At 29.5% G+C, this 16397-nt stretch overlaps 1 protein-coding gene across 2 annotated transcripts in view; it reads right to left on the bottom strand.

Annotated features, from left to right (window-relative positions):
- LOC114128072 (uncharacterized) overlaps positions 1 to 11636 on the bottom strand; it is a 44569-nt gene extending 32933 nt beyond the window's left edge. For both annotated transcript variants that reach the window (XM_050198650.1, XM_050198651.1), the window contains exon 1: positions 11232 to 11636. The gene's annotated coding sequence lies outside the window, so the exon portion shown is untranslated. The remainder of the gene's footprint in view (positions 1 to 11231) is intronic.
- Between the last annotated feature and the right edge of the window lie 4761 nt (positions 11637 to 16397).

The following is a 16397-nucleotide window of genomic DNA, read 5'->3' as shown; positions in this document are numbered from 1 at the left end:
ATATGTTTTGTTTGGCTATTTTCACGGTCAAAAGTTTCGAATCCAATCGAAACACGCTGAATAATAATAATACTGTTAACGCAACAGGTGACGTTTTTCTTTTTTGTTTCATTCGCTTTCGCTAACCTTCGGTTTTTGAGGAAGATTTATGGCGATCCGAATACATTTCTATGGTAATGTAATTAGATTTGAATTAATATACCTACGCCCGCCGACGTTTTATTCACTGCGCGCGCAGCACAAACGTCTACAGTTGTGGGCAACCGAACGTAACCCACAATTTCCGATTATCCGACGATGTACGATGTCGGTGGTCGTTTTCGATGGTCAAAATACGAAGAATGGTTTTTCTTTCACATATAAGCTACTAACTACCGTGCGTGTTTGTCGTATATTATCTAATTTTTTCTTTCCTCTTTTTTCAATTTTTTTTTTTAATTTTAGACATAAATATTCTTTACGTGGAAAATCATAAAAAATTAATTACAAACCGAGTTTTTACTATTTAGCCTCTTCAACGTGTATGGCAAAATATTTCCCGGATATAGGGTGATTATTAAATACGTCCGTGGCGAATTTCTCCGCAAATGTGTGTACATAGGAGTACCACGAGCGTCGTTAAACTTTTGACGATCTAATACATAATATTGGTCGCGTTTGTATAATATCGATTAGTGTCGGTTATTTATTTTTTTTCTCGTTTCCTTGGCATTTTTCCAATGATTATAATAAAATAATATATTATATAGTGCCGATAGTTGACTTCCGTGAGTTAATAACCGTCCATCGATTTTTATGTCTTTTATAATCAACAATAACCGCATACCTAATTATTATAGTGCTTTTAAAAAAATATATACATGTACAGTGTACACAAAAAAACAATAAGATAAATCATAGCGCTCATTAGTCACTTTTTTCAAGTAGTTATATTCCAATATTCCACATGTAACGACTATATATTATGAGCATTTTTTTCAAACTCGTTAAAGATGCTAATATTTTTAATAATTGCAACTTATTGTCAAATGTTTAAATTTAAATTTCAATGAAAACATATTTTGAATTTTGAAAGTTATATTATAGAAAAAGGTGTAAATTATAACTTTAAGTTTTAAGTTTACATTACTACATTAGTTACCTAAATACATTAATGGCATTCTGAAAAATAAAAAGTATATACTAGGTACTAGTGTAAATATTTGATAATTATTTATGCAATTATGCAAAACACTTTTATTTACTTATAATTTTTAAGTATCACATTGTTCAAAAACGTAATATAATTGTGATATTACTCGTACATATAATATACAAATTAACGTTTGTATGATCTGTCATATCTATACAATTATAATAATATAGTTATATATAGTAAATATTATAATAGAACATCCTGCATAGAGCTATAAACATGTATAATATGCTTATATAGTTGTATACCGGTTTATATAATACATTTACACTGTAAGCTTGATTGTAATAGTAATTTTACATAAAATTATTATTACATTTTTTTTAAACGATTATCACTATTTTATTTTATTTTTATTACTCAAAAAATTAAAATACATTTTTAATTTTAAAAATGTTGGGCCTTCTGCCACCAGTCAATTTAATGTTTACATTAATTTAAAAACCACTTCTGAGATAAAATTTTATACTTGAAGTCTGAATCTATAATATTAAAATTTAATATATAGATCATAATTATGCGACATATAATAATTTTAAATACGTTGAAAAATAGTTTATAGTTACTTCATCATTACCTAACACAATAAAAAAGCTGTTCAAATTATGTTCCTGCAGTGAAGCAATTTATTTCTGCATAATTAATTTCAAAAATAATAATTTAAAAATAAATTATACTACGATTGAAAGTAATTACTAAATAACAAATAATGTCTACTTATTACTATTATTATATAAACACGTCATCCGGGATAGTGTCAATGTGTTCAACAGTACCTACCTATTGCAATTCAATACATACATTCAATGTTAAGAAACCTAACGGCTTAATGTACGGGGATTTTTTTTGGTTTCCTCTTTCCTGTATTCCTTTTACGGAGTATATTTTAATTTTAATACAGTATAAGTATATTGCATATGCATTGTTTAATTTTTTTGATTTATCTTGTGTATCTAGCCTACTTTAGAGTATCTAATAATATTACAATACCTATACCGTTTCTCTAATGCACCACAAGTGATGACTTACATATTTTTAAAATTAATAATAATTATGATAAATGAATGAGTGGTTTTTTTTTATCAACACACAAATTCTATTAGAATTAGAAACTATTATTTAATATATTTAAATAATATAAAAATAATATTATGGCATGAAAATTGGACTACATTAATAGTCTTATAACATACCTATAGACAATCTGGTAAGTACCATAATATTAAGTCCAGATTTACTAGGATTTTGATTAAACTTATAATATATACTTATTCTTTAATTACATTAAAACTGCATAAATTTAGTATTTAAACTATATAATGTATTATAAATAATATACATATATGTATATAAGCGAGTGAATAGGTTTATTATGGATAAGTTCGTTGAATCCATTAAAACGATAAATGGATAAACAACTAATACTAATTCTTTAACTTAATTAATTTATAATAACTGAATCCAAAAAAATAATTTTTCGTTGGTATTACTATATTATCATATTATATTCTATAATCTCCCGTATAAATCAATACTTTTTCTAATGTAATATATTATATATAGCATGGATAAGTATAAGTATATATTTTTAATATTTTGTTTTGGAGTTTGTTTTATTGTCTGTAAAACCAAACAAAATACGTTTTACGCTAACTATTACAAAAGATACATCTTCGATAGTATTGGATGCTCATCATACATGTCTAAATTAGTTCCACAAGAAATAATAGCTAGCCATTTTTGTTTTAAATATTTCGTATACAATAATAATATATCAGTTCGCAGATTCAGTGGTATGTATTTGGAGAGCATGTGAAAATATTCGACCACTAATCACAACTCAACTCACTGTTAACCACAAAAATAATCCATGCAAATCGAGAAATTGGACTGTCGAAAAATATTATCATTGTAGGTACGTTCTAGACATAATATATAATAATATATACATACAATATACATTTATGATCTAAATATAAATGAGGATTTCTTTCCTTGTCCACTATACAGATTGTAGATTCTCTTCACTCATTATTTCAAAATACATTTGTTTTGAAAAATATTTTTCTTACATAATTTCCAGTCGAAATAAAACAACATAAGAAAAAACTACAAATTAAAAAAAAAATTTTATCAGCTAAGCAAAACTTTAAATACTTATAAGTTATAAGTTATAACCTTATAACTATACTCGTCCAAATTTCGATTTTTATGTATCGAAACACACTAAAAAAAAAAAATTTTACTTCATTATATGAATTTAAAAAAATATGCAGTCGTTCCAAAAAATAAAAAATTATAATGATAAAAAATATTTTAAAAAAAGTTAATAGATTTTAAAACAATGAGTTTTATTTGATTAAAGAATCGCCTTGTATAAACTCAAAAACTACTGGATTGTTTTTTAAAAAAGTTATATAAACAAAATCCTAAAGACTTAGGGTAAATTAATACTTTTTTGAACCTATATACACTATACAGGTTACATATAGTTGCTTACAAATACATTTTGTTCGACTCCCGAAAATTTAATATTTTTTTTGTTTATAAATGGAGTCACCGTTAATTAGAGATAAAAATTATTTATTATGATTGGATATAATTTTCTATATTATATTTTGTCATTTAAATGTAAAATTGAGTAACAGCTATTATACGTTTATACAAATATAAGATCAAAGTTTATAATTGTAGTTTACTAAAATACTAGTTTATTCGTACTAAAAAATCCTTGAAAGATTTTGATATAATAATATAATTATGTAAACTAAATTTATCAACATAAAAATAATAATGTGTAATGTATATGCTGTATAGAAAATTATTTTAATTTACTTTACCAGCTCGCGTTTATTTAAAGTCAGTATAGTTAATTATAATATATTTTTTGAATTACGTTTAATCAGTCACATTTATAAAACTTGAATACCCAATTCAGTGGTTATATGTGTCATGTAGGCACAAAATACACAGAGTACGAGTATATTGAAGAAATAAAATAAAAACGTCAAATTCTATTTAAACTGTGAAATCAGATTTTTTATCGTTAACCTGGCTGTCGCATAAATAGCACATCATACGTTTAAGTCTTGTAAGGGAGGTGTTTATGGTTTCATAAAGAACGTACAACCAAATACAAACAGAAAATATTAAATTAAATTTATACGAAATATTATAATGACAGACACAAAATGTGATACTCAACGATGAATAACATCTCCGACGAAAATAAAACAGTCCGACAACACGGCGTAAAGAGTGCACGTGATAATAGCCGCGTACGTCACATTTTGAATTATGAACATTATTCGAGATAGTTTTCAGTCCAACATTCGTCGTCGTCAACCACACACAATGTCTACAAGTCGGTTATAAGGCTAGACATATATTTTAAACCGAAAAATAAATCGTTTCCGACGTGACGAAAAGCGGCATAATATTATAATATAAACCTACGTTTTGCGCTATTGGACACGTGGACAGAGGCGTAATAACAATATTATGTAGGCAATACCAACGATTTAAGTTGGTACACAATGCGAATAACATTAAAACGTGAACACGAAACGAGAGTCGATAAATTGACCGTCATCTCGGTGTATATTTCGTTTTCTCGAGATCGTAAAAAAATTATAATAACAACAATAATATAATAATACTTTTGTTCTCTGCGTAGACGGTGGACTGAAGAGATTATTGTCTAAAAATTCTCTTTCTCTCTCTGTATTGTGCGATTGTCTGCGCGGAAGTGTGTGTGTTTAACAAGTATAGTTATACGAATGTTACGATTAACAACACAACGCACGCAAATCTATTATGGAACACGAAACACCGCTGACCCTTATCGTCTGCATGACCAACACTCGGAAATCGAATCGAAATCTCGTTCGTAAAACAAAACAACATTCATAACATGCAAATATGTGTTCGATTTGTGATTATTGTTATTGATGCCTGCGATAAATTAATAATGTATTAATTATATCATGGCGTTTGTCGGTAAGAGTAAGTACTCGAAATTTAACGACCTAAACCAAAGTCGATGTAGTAAAAACAGCGCGTACCAATAAACTGTCCATCGTATGAATTGAGTGTCTAAGTACTTGATAAAACTACATGCGTCGAACATATTACTGCGTGATCTGGCGATCTGTGAACTCAGATAAGCTTTGGATCTCGTCTGTGAAGTGTTAGCGATTGCAAATCATTTTAAACGACTATCGCACGGAACAAAATAAAATAAAATAAAATAAATCAAAGTTGAGCCGATAGATTTATTGGCGATGCGTCTACGACGACACTAATTAGCGATATGAAAATAATGTAATACCAAGCCTACATTAAAAATATTCACTTATAATACAAGTACAATAAGTTATTCTAACGTTCAACTGTTTCACGTCATACATTTTTGATAGGTCTGCTATATGTAAACATTGCAAGTTTTAAACATCAAGAGCAACACTTTAATACCACGCTTATATTTTAGTACCTATTTTACTAATAAGCAGAATAAAGCGTGATTAATAAATCAAAAACGAATTAAAATACTTCAATAAAGAAAACTGCTGTACACTTTTAATAAAAGTTTTTTTTTAAATATTTTCAAACACGATAAGGAATAAAATAATCGGAAGCTATGATAAATAAAATTAAAAGGTTTACATTCTATAAACGCTGACACATATCTTTAGTATATAACATCGAATTACAAATTAAGATCATGAATTAAATATGCATTATTTATTATTAATTCAGAAAGCAATATATTGTTGATAAAACGAGAAACAAATACAATATTCTAGTTTAACAAGTATAAATCAAGTAAATTCCAATTTTTATTATCTAAATTATATAATGTATAAATTATATTTCTTATCTTTATAAATTAAATAACGAGATAATCATTTAATTAACACTTTAGTTGTGTTAAAATAATTTAAAAATCAATTAGTTATTATTATTTTTTAACGACAACGCTTTATTTTATTATAATACTTTAATAATAATTTGTTAAAATAGCAAATTATGTGAATTGTCTTTTTTTACAGTACTTTTATAAAAGATTAAAGCTTTTTAAGTATCATATTAAGCTTATGGTTTATGAAACCTTTAATGAACATAATAAAAATGACTTTTAGTTGCCTAATAAGTGGTTCATTAAAGAGCTTTAATAAAGCGCATAATTATATTTCAGTTACAGTGAATACAGAATATATTTAACTTGATTATATAAAAGCAGTTTGAAGTGTATACTTTTAACCGCACTTTTATTTTTATTTTAGAAAAAAAATTCATTTTTTATACACCAGATGAAAGTTATTGAATATTATAAATTCTGAAGAAGGTAAACTTACTACAAAATCTTAGATAAAATTATTAGTTATTACGTTTAAAAGTACTAATATCATAAAGTATATTATGTTGTATGTACCTATATATTTTGTTATACTGAATATTTGCATAGACATATTATAGGTGAATGGTTTTAAAATTCAAAAATATAATAATGGAATTCAAGTATTTGGGCTTATAGAATCTAGATATATCAAACATATTTAAACTTAAGTATATTTTATCCGACACTTATAATATAGCTGGTATTTTATAATATTTATAAATTAAAACAATGTAATTTGATTTTGATCTAATCTACAATCAAGTGTTGTCTAAGCTTATTAATATTTAACACTATACATACCCCATATACATAAAATAATATATTATATTTTAACATTAAGCTTCAATACCTAAACATTAAATTAGATGGTATATTATGTCGAATGTTGATTATATCTACATAATTTGACCTGAAATATCGGTTTTAACTACATAATTATATACTATTACCTAAGTTTACACTCCACAGTGAAATGAAATAATTGTAAATAATTGTTACTACTTTATTCACACAATTTGCATATGATGTATCATAATTTAGATACCTAATTAATGAAATTATATTTTTTTCTAACTAGACGCAAAACATGTAAATCGTTCGATAATTATGTGATTGTCATTCACTCATCGCTAGGTTTATTTATAATAATTATATAATTATATCGTGTAGAAGCTTGACAATAGGTACGTAAAGGCATACTATTTGTTAAGTTTCTTAGTTAGGTAGTTATAATTTTTAGATACTCCTGAAAACTACACTTATAAGCAAGTTTTATATTTATTTTTATTAATTTAACCGTCTTGATAAATATTATTACATTAACAATCAACATATTGTGCAAATAAAAAACAAATACCTCTGTAAATACTCTTTGATTAATTTTTGTTTTAAATTGTAGTTTTTAAAGGAGAGTGTGACTACGGAAAACTAAGATAATGCACACGGAATACTTTTTACTGAAGTAGGTAATCTTAACTAAGTTTATTGATTGTGATATCTCGCTAATACAATAATATTCTCGAAATATGAAGAGTACATATTTATCGTGCAATATTATACAATCACAAAGACATATTGAACATTTCGTAGGACTTTGGTTAAATAGTTAACCGACTTTTTTTTTAAGACACTGGTTTATAGCGTCTGCGTTATTTATGTTTGACTATACTACAAATAAAGAGGGTCAAAACTATTTATATACAATCCACTGGCGTATAATGTAAATGCCGTCTAATGTACATTAGCCAGGACGAATAGGTTTTGTATAAAAATGTCTTTGTTCAGTTGTACTGGATAGTAGATACCAATAGCTTCGAAATATTTGTTTTGAACTGTTCTTATCCCGTTAAAAACTAGACTTTATTCTCATCATAAACAAACCTAACGATGATGGATTTTAAAATACCTAAAAATGCTGTATAGTTTTTATCTGTCCAGATAATTAGACCTAAATTTATTTTTTATTTTTAACCAAGTAATTCAATAACAAAATAATAATAATAACACTAGATAAAATACATTTATACAAAGTTTCAAAATATCTAAATTCATTGTATCTAAATTCTAGGTAGTAGGTATATATATTATATAAATATTTAAATTTTTAACAAAATAACAACTTCTATAAATTAATTGTTAGAATTAAATACCAAAATTGACTTTTGACTTGTGTAGGCCGTGGAAAATGGTTTTACATCGATTTAATAAATAATTTTAACGGTTCCCACAGCAGAGTTCAATGGTTAAAATATTTTTAATTGGAGTAATTATCTCAATGTACTTTAAATTAGGTCAACATTTTAAAAATGTATCTAAAGTTAGAATTATTTATGAATAATACAATCAACAAATTGAAAAATAACGTTGTGTCATTAGTATGGTTTTAATATAGAAACAAAATCTAACTATTCCGTTACCAACATGAGAATTATTATGAAAACAGACCGTTTATACCGTTAATAAGATTATAATGAATTCAACATTGATCTCGCCATAAGTCACAATAACTAATTATTATTTGTATTTTCTGCTTTTCCTAAAGTAAACGGATAAGTGAGCACTGCGCGTGTAGCTTCAATTATCTTTATACAGTCATATGAGTTAATATATATTTTATTATGATCTAAAAATATTATTGTGTTCTTTCTTCCCCCTTTAGCAGTGAAACTTTAATCCAGGCGCTGGAATAATAATAAACTAATTTAATTGCCAACACATTTTTAAAAACACGCTCAGTTTATCGTTCTCGAAACGAAAGAACTAAACAAGAAACTTGTAGCATTTAGAATTTAGATATAGAGGCCTTCGTCTTCTATCATGGTAATTGGAATAAAAATCCCAAGATAAATATTAATTTACTCAATGTATTCAATTAATCGACAAAAACTTCAATTCGTATAAGTACATGTACATATATTATCGAGAAGTAGTATATTATATATACTATATTCAATATTTTGTAATATTAAAAATCGTCTTTCTTTTTTAGGAGCAATAGACAGGAGATGCAAAACTCGATTTCATTTTTTATTAAGTTTTTTTCCTCCGAGAAGGGGGGATTTTAATACCACAGCCCCTCTCTAATAGGTAGGAACCATGAAGATTAGAGATCTTTAATCTTCATGGTAGGAACATACCAACAGTGTCTTATAACTTATACAATTATTTTATATTTTCATTTTATAGTGTATGTGGGTGGTAGTGGGGCTAAACTGATTAGTAGTGACCATTTATCCGCCTACATTTCTTGGAATAAATTACACAAGAACCGGCGTAAACAATGGTAATAAATTGTCTATACATAAATAACAGGGTAAATAACACTTCACAGATTTGAGAGAAAAATAGTCTATAAAAAATGTGTCACCATCATAACATTTTCGCAGTAAGCATTATTCATTATTCGACTCGAAGAAAAATCGCTTGAAATATATGTTTAGACGTTTGGCAATGGCGGAAATAATAATGTAGGTAGTACATTATCAACCATTTAAGTACACGGAAATGGTTCAATTATTTTTCTCGATTAGAAAATTGCGAAGATCAACGCAGTAAGCCGTATTCAACTCACGTTCGTTTAAACCGTTTCCCGGCGAAATTAAATCGTACATTAACGAGGAGAACAATAACTGCGAATATATTATACGTCCCTCGACAGTCATTATTATTACAGATGTGACGACCGGATTAGAGCATGATAATATTGTAATACTGCAAAATCAAACGTACGCAGCACGTCCCATTTCCGTTACATCTACCAGACGATTCTTAAATTATTAGTAGTCGATTTGTGTGCTTTAATGCTAATTTCTGTTAGATCGGAATTAATCGGATTGTCCAGCTGTCGAACGACCACGTGATTGTGCACAACTGATAATAATATAGTGCATGATGTTTTAAGCGACGTCTCGCCCGACGGTTACGGTTTCGGCGAAACGAGTATAAGTAGTATAACAATATTAAAAACGACGAATTCCATCCGAACACGCTATCGCTGGCCAAATACGTTTAATATAATCGTATACGTTTGTGTCGCGATCGTTACCTGAATACTGTCTATAGACACCGGTTTTTGGTGTTGTCGACCAGAAACCGTATACCTATACGTCTAACGCGCATAATAATAAAATATTGTATTATATATAGCACATGTTGTGAAACCCAAGACTCGTCCTAAAAACATATTACGATCACGGCGAAAACGAGTTGTAGAACTACAATAACTATAACGCAGTGTATTATAGGAGTTATCATTGAATTTATGTCGATCGACAACAACGACTGCTGCGGGTACGGGTTGCGATTATTTTTTTCTAAAAATATTTTTTATTCACCACCGGTGGCGTCATTCGAGCAGCGGGTACCAACTCGGAAGCAATAGTAATAAGTGACACGAGTGTAACCCAATCACAGCGAATAATACTATGATATCGCGCGAGATCTAAATGTTTACAATATACAGGTCGAACGACGAGAACGACAAACATAATAATAATAATATATAGATAATAATATACTATCGTTACGTATTTCAGGACGTCATAATATTATTATGTAAACAGTGTGCGGCTGCTGCAGTCCGGACGTTTCTTTTGGTGGTCGACCGCGATAAATACGCCGAGCAAAAACGACCGGGTTCGTATACAAAACACTACCCCCTCGAAACGCCCCACAACGCCGACGACCCCAAAAAACACGAGGAAATCTGCGATAGAACGCCACCGCTGCCGGCCGGCGACTCGCGGTCGCCATGGCGACGGCGCGGCGCGCGTACAACCTCGGCGTGCATCTGCGGCGAGTGTACCGTCGTTCTCGCGTAACTCGCGCGTACGTGTAGGCACCGCCGCGTAACCGTCACGTGGCCGACACGAGGGCGGCTGCCGTGGTCTCCGCGGGGGCGGTATGTGTAGTAGGGCTGCACGCGATCGATTGCGCGCGCGTCCCGGCTTAAAAGACAACAAATCGCGACCGCCCGGGTCCTAGCACCTACACGGTACTTATCTCACGCTTATCGTAATAACACCGTAATATACCTATATGACCACAAACGGGGTACGACAACACTACAACAGTAAACATAGTACATAATTTATCGTTAAGACGTTATCGCGCAAGGTGATATACTTAAACGCTCACCTCGTGTGATAGAGCGGTCGCCGATTCAGTCATTTTCTGACGATACCATCGTCGTCGTCGTCGTCGTCGTAGTCATCATCACTCGCGTGTGCACCGGGGCTGTCAAGTGTTTCAAGTCAAATAATAGACGAGATAAGTCTGTCGGTCTCGTCGCGCTCGCGCGTCCGCAGTCTTATTGCTGCTGCGATGCTGACGACGTGGGCCGCGGTGACGGCACCGACATGATATTTTTTTTCGAAATTCGGGTTTTTCGGAGTCGGCGTTCTTCCCGTGGCCAGCGAGTGTGCGACGGTGGAGCTTATCTATACACACACACACACACACACACACACTTACACACAAACAAACGTACAGGTAAACGGAGCCGTAGCGGAGGAGACACGGGCGCACACGTTCGGACAGCAGGGCACGCGCGGTACGTCTGCCGGGCAAGCTTTCACCCGGCGGCGGTCGTAACTCGGCGGTTGCCGCCGAGCTTGCGCCCGAGCGCTGCCTGGCGGTCGGTCCGGTCGTCCGCCGTCGACGACGCCGAGCGCCGCGACCGGCTGACGGACGACGACGACGACGAGGTCAAGTTCAAGCTCGCGCCAAACCGTGTTATTACACCGCCGCCCCGCCGTCAACGGATCTTCGCCGCCGCCGCACATACGTGATCCGATTGCGAAACGCGGTTAGGTGAAAAAAAAAAAAAAAACGTTAATATATATTTATTATTTTTTTTTTCGGCATGTGCGATGCCGCCTCCCATTGCGCATTCCATTAACAATAATTATTGTGTTTGCTTTAATATACGATAATATTATGTAAACGAGAGCTGCGGCTCGAGACGACGTCTGAAGATTGTAACCACAGTCTGCGTGCCTTTATTATCTTTCGGTAGGTATACCTATAGTACCGACCGCGTAAACGAATACTTTAATAATAACGCATATTAAGCCGTTATTCGCCTCTTCGGTATCCAAATACCCCTAAGGCCGTGCTTTATAAGAGTATGGTCGTATAGTTATACGTTTTATATGCTCTCCTGCTCATCGCCATTATAATAATAACAAGATCCTTTTTTTTTTAAAAAAATTGTTTTAATAAATCTATAGTTTTAAAATTTTTATTTATACCCATTACTATACTGATGAAGTATAATTTGTCAATTACACTGTTAATAATATTATTATTTTATGCTTTACAGTTTGTATGATAATCATTCTCCGTTCGTTCTCGATCATAAACTCTATTGAGTGTAGAGAAGTTAACGGTTCAAATGAATAATTAATTATAGTTGACGACTCGGTGTACATAATGATATTTTCAGTGTTTGTCAAAATATGGATTGACTTCAATAAAGTTTGTTTTTCTTGTTTAAATACTCATTTTTAAGTATAATTTTATTTTTTAAGCTTTTCACGTGATTTTGAAAATACACACATTCTATATAAAGTTAGATCCGAAATAATTTTTTTGATACATTTTTGATTTTTCAATGATTTAGCATTTTTTTTTAACTTCAACAGATGCGAGTATATAATATGATATAAAAAATATATACTTTTTACTGTTATAACCAATTTTCCTCTTTTCTAAATCTGATTTTAAAAAGATAAATAATAGTATTAACTTTAAAACCTATCTATCTAAGGTATATATTAGCGTATCATACCTATATATAGATATTTTGCTATACACTGAGGGTCCGAGATGGTTATATAAAAGATAATCATTATGATATAATAATATATTGTAGTATATTTTTGTTATATTCCAGTTTATCCTTCTCTCTTTCTAGAAATTCCTGCAGTCGTTATCCATGGTCGCTCCTAGGATAGGGTACACGATGTTTGTTATAATACACTTTTATTGTAGATACCTTTTTAAGTTTGATTTTTCAAGACTATTTTTAGTATAGAATGATAATTTATTACACAATTTATACATAAAAAATATTAAACTTTTAAATAAATATTTTAAACATATTTTTAATTTATCTCCCCGCGTTTGACCGCCCCTGGCATGTGCACAATGTTCATGTTAAATACATATTTACAATAAAAAATTTCGTTTAGAAACTAGGTGGTAATAACAATTCCTTGAAGAAACGCCAAAATTATGTCAAGACTGTCAGGGGTTGATATCTGAAAAATGGAACTCTAAAATTAATATTCACTTCCTCTCTGAAAGTTTTTAACATATCATTTATAAACTATAAATATCATAATATTATTTTTAACCATTATATTTATAGAAAGTAAATAATAATTATAGTAATTTAATATTAATATATATTTATAGATGCGGACAATACACTGTACCAGAAGTGATATATAGTGGATCGCCGAATAAATAATAACAAACACTAACAACATTTGTTCGAAGAATCTACTGAAATTTTCGCTACTGAGAATAGTCCAAGACCATACATAGAGGATTAACCAATATTAAAATGCATAATATACATGCATATCGCTGATGTCAACTACCAAATATTCGAAAACACAAATTAAATTTGACTTTCAGATCAGATAAGAATCGACAACTCCCCCCCCCTCAATAAAATTACAATACGTCAAGTCTTCTTTAATTTTATAGGTAGTTTTAGTTCATTGATACATTAAGTTTATTTAACGGATTTGCCATTTGCAGTTAAAACTTTAAAAATGTTTCATTTATTATGATTTAAAATTTATATTTGCAAAATAAATTGTTCTTAACACGTCTATATCTCTTTTGCTGAATATGATTGATATATTCATACATAATAGTCAATAGATATTTACGTTTTTGATGTTTTCTTGGTATATTATAAAATATTGAAGAGTTTACTGTTTCGGGTTGTTCAGATGTATATGCTGTTTATGCGAATTATGTATAGATTATGCTCAAATAATACTTGAGTATAAATAGAACACCTCCGTAGTCCGTCCACAATATTATTGTGGTTTAGCTACAAACTATAATACTTAATATAATTATATAGTCTATGGTTTAGCACTGGACCTTGAAGTAAATGTTAAAGAAAAATGAAAAGTTAGCCGCGGTACTTATACCATTACATTCAGTTTAAGAAAATCTGAATGTGTGAAGATTATTTATATTTTTTCAATATTCATGTTTACTGTAAATATTGTCCCGCTGTTCTTTATCTAATTACCTGACTGACTCGCGATTGTGACCAGCATTTAATTGGCTTTTTCCCAAAATCCCAGATCTTTTTGGCATTAAACTAAAAGTTTCTAAGAAATGTGATATTATAGTCTACTAAATTGTTTGTATCATAACAGCATTCATACCAACCATCCATTATAAGTATTATCTTTAATTTGTATTTTAGTCATTTTGCTTCTGTTTAATACTTAAATAATATAGGTATAAATCTCATTGTATAGTCTTCAGAATGTATTTATCCCTCATTGCAGACATTTGACTGATAGATCGATTGGAAAAATTGACGGTCTATCATAGAAAATTAAAATTAGCATATTATGTTATATATTATTGATTATAAATACTTATACTATTTATAATCAGTGGTAATTTGAACTACGTAGTATACCTACTATGTGACGTTGTAAAATTGTGTTTTTCAAGGACAGATCCAGGTAAAAAAATAGGATGCATTACACTGCAATTTACAGCGTACACAAGACAATTAAAAAACTATTACTTAATATTATTATTATATATACTGTAGTTTAATTTTAGTTTTCATACTTCTGGAAACCTAAAATATGTTATTTTTAATTATATATGTCGTGCCTTTTTCGATTTTTTATTGTATTTGTATTGTAATAATAATGTATTCCAGAACCACTTGCAGTCACTGCGGGTTATATTATATTAAGTGCATACGAATTTATTATAGAATAAAAGATATATTCTGTAAAGATACGATGTAGAATTAAAAAAAATATATATTATTAATATAATATAATAATAATTATAGTATTATTGTAACTCTTAACTAATAATTGTTATTTTCGGATGTGTAATTATTGAGCTATAATGGCGAAATTTAATTTTAAAAAATGTATTTCTCTATAAAATTCTAAACATAACTATAAAATAAATATTGTGTTTTATTCACAAATACATAATATATTTTATTCTTATTAACAACTATTACAACTTACTATTAGTAAATAAATAATATGATATCCATATTTTGTGTTTTTGTTAGATTTATAAAATGTTGCTATTTTATGATGTATTCGTATTATATTCTTTATTCTATTATCATCAGTAATAACTAATAGTCTATTACTTTATTGCTTACAATAGCCAATACCTATATTAAAATGACCAATAGGTTACAATATATTTAGATTAGTTAAAAAAACATCATTCGGTACAATAGTTGAAACTTGGAATTAAATTATAATTTATAACATTGTGTAGGTAATAGGTGCATTATTGTGGTGTAGGTAGGTATTATAATAGGTATACGCCCTAAAGTAAAACGGTATATTGGATTCCTAACTTAATAAAGGTCAATGAATGACTAAATTACTTAATAACGTATATCCAATATACATGTAATATGTATCATATAGGTATTAGACATTTAGATGTAGTAGATATATTATAGTTTTTTTCTTGTTATTTCTTGTGTTGATAGTTATTTTGAATTTTTAAATATTAATATTGAAACAATAACGATATGAATGGTCTTTTTTTAACATAGAGTATTAATTACGTTTTTGTGTTATTATTTCCACAATCATCAAATTTCTTTTTTGATATGCTCTAATACAGATACATAACAAAATTAACTGAAACCACTATTTATTTTAGTATTTTTTTTTGTTTTTATATTTTTCATATATGTTATAATTTGATGACTATTATAAACAATTTTATAATTTATTAATACTATTGTTAAAAAAAAAAAAAAATGTATGATTTTTCGCATAAATATGTACCTGCTATTATAATAGCTTCAAATACTTAAACGACACTGTCGTGTAAAAGTGTAAAACAGTCTTATGCGATCTATATACTTTTAACGCTCATCCATCTTTATATCATGAAGAACTGAACCGTTGAACCATAGTAAAAAACATAATTATAATTTACACTAGATATCTAATTAATGTAATCAACCTATACTCGCCCACAGGTCACAGCCACCCGCATTGTTCGGTGCTCAGAAGTGACTGCTGCAAAACAAGTCTCTTC

Source organism: Aphis gossypii, chromosome 1 (assembly GCF_020184175.1).
Source record: "Aphis gossypii isolate Hap1 chromosome 1, ASM2018417v2, whole genome shotgun sequence".
Classification (NCBI taxonomy): Eukaryota; Metazoa; Arthropoda; class Insecta; order Hemiptera; family Aphididae; genus Aphis; species Aphis gossypii.
This window is presented reverse-complemented; position numbering and strand designations above follow the sequence as displayed.